The sequence below is a fragment of the Etheostoma spectabile genome, unplaced genomic scaffold (genome assembly GCF_008692095.1).
Source record: "Etheostoma spectabile isolate EspeVRDwgs_2016 unplaced genomic scaffold, UIUC_Espe_1.0 scaffold272, whole genome shotgun sequence".
Taxonomy (NCBI): Eukaryota; Metazoa; Chordata; class Actinopteri; order Perciformes; family Percidae; genus Etheostoma; species Etheostoma spectabile.
In genome coordinates, this window is record NW_022605576.1 from 928,197 (window position 1) to 930,414 (window position 2,218).

The following is a 2,218-nucleotide window of genomic DNA, read 5'->3' on the forward strand; positions in this document are numbered from 1 at the left end:
AAAAAAATAAGGATAGGCAGAACAGATAAGATGGGTCTTCAGACGGGACTGAAAAATGGAAGACAAGTCACAAGTTTCTGGAGACAAGTCACGTCCCTCCACTCCGGGGAGCAAAACATGCCCCCTGGGGGGGGTTTTGATTTTTTTGTGCTTGACCCTTGTGTTGTCGTCCCGTCAACCATGAAAAAAACCCACTTTGGTCCCTTTTTCCAACATTTTTGTCCCTTTTTTTCAATGTTGTGGGTGCTTTTTTTTGATGTTTTTGGTGTTTCTTCCAAAGCTTTTGGACATTTTCAGCTTATTTCGACGGCCCTTTTTTTTGTGACAAAAAAAGAAAAGAACTGAAAACCCAAGGACAACATGAGGGTCAAACTGCAGGCTCAAGCCCCTGTACCTTCACTTGATCTCTTCATCTGTAGACATATAGTCTCCTCTGCTCCCATCGCTCACTTTCTCTCTCTCTCTTCACCAGCGTCCTCAGAAGGAACTCAAACTGTCCCTCCAACACGGGCGATGAGCTGGCACGGAAGTGTTATGAATAACAGAATCGTTTCTATCTGTGTCCGACCATTTCTGCATCTTTCTGAAAACGCTGGGTTTGAACCTATTGATCTCTGTAGCTCTCTCGTTTTGTCACTTTTCATATAATCTAACTAACAACTGAGTGCACCACTATGAATGTCTTCAAGGAGAGACTCTCAGAGAATATATGCCACTATCCCCATATTGAGACAATATCCCATGTCCACCCTTTCCACCACGGCCTTGCTTTTCACTCAGCCGTCCAGTGTGTCAGTGTCGAACAAGAAGTCATTCAAACTAGTTTGGAGATCCCAGCTGACACACTATCAACAACCTGTGTATGTCAGAATCAGAATCAGAATCAGCTATATTTGCCAGGTATGAGGACACATACAAGGAATTTAGCACTGGATCATCATTGGTCACAATGTACTTACACATACAAAACACACCACAAAACAAAACCACACAATATAGACAAGTTGTGGCAATAGTGCAATGAAGAGTGAGTTACTGTCATAAATCAGAATAGCATGGATTAGGTTAGGTGGTGGGGGGGTGGTAATCCTGCTGTCTATACTAATGGAGGACTAAGACCAGACCCACGGAGAGGGGTCCAAGAAGATGTGTTGCAAGTGTTTGACACAGACCAATAGTGACACCTGGTGGGCCAGCCTTGGTGTTGCATTTGGAAGGAGTGAGTTAACACACACACCCACACAGGTGATTTGAGTTCTTCTGTGTGATTGGACCTCTGCTCAGGTTGAAGGTGGGCCGGAGCGTAGATGGGAATTTATGAGGTCACACATCTTTCCTACAAATAAGAACGATGAAGCTGTCATTGTCCCGCCCTCTCAGGTGCAACACAGCTAACAAGAGTGTCAGGAAGATGTTAATCAATCAGGCTGTAGACACCCACACAGTCCTGGAAGAGGTCCACTCAGCCACATTAACTGGAAACACCTGACGTAGGCGTTTTGGGGGGGGGGATGCAGGGGATATTAAGAAGAATATTATGAAGATGTATTTTATATATTTACAATATTTACAAGAAGTACATATGTTCGCCTCAAAAAATATGAAAGACAACCCACTATCCAAGAAAGGAAAAAGTAACGAGAACGGTGTCTACTTTGCAACATCGGGGGGGTTAAAGATCTCTCCAGAAGCGAGAATAAATATAGATTTATGTAGATTTAAACATTTTGCAGCGTCTGGCTTTAACAAGGTCTCCTTCACTCTCATTTGTTGAGGTCTAGGCTACATGATTCCTGAATATGCAGAAAGTTGTAAACAATACTCTACTAACCCTAACATGTTTAAATGTACAGATTGGATGCTCTATATGTAATACGTATTTACAATGTGAAATGTCCAAATATGGCGTGCAAAGCTTGTTCTTTTGATGAAGGAACAATTAGAACAGAACACATTATTGTCATTTTTTATTTGTAAAGTTGATCCCTACCCAGTCCTCTAGCCTACCGGTGATAAATAGAAAATAAAAGTAGTTCAACACAGTTTCATTTCTCATCATGACCCAAATGTATGCTATACAAAACTGTGTGTGTGCTTAAATCACTTACAAGAACACACCAGCTTTTACAAGAGCACAGATTCTAGATAAATCTAGCACCTTGGTTTACCTTTAAAATGTAGAACAGTGGGGGAGCATACCCTCAGACACTCCTGGGGG

At 42.1% G+C, this 2,218-nt stretch overlaps 1 long non-coding RNA gene across 1 annotated transcript in view; it reads right to left on the reverse strand.

Moving 5' to 3' along the window:
* Positions 1-1,493, reverse strand: part of LOC116685844 (uncharacterized) — a 286,432-nt gene extending 284,939 nt beyond the window's left edge. Inside the window, exon 1 of the long non-coding RNA XR_004331063.1 lies at positions 1,275-1,493. This is a non-coding gene — a long non-coding RNA (uncharacterized LOC116685844). The remainder of the gene's footprint in view (positions 1-1,274) is intronic.
* Positions 1,494-2,218: the final 725 nt, after the last annotated feature.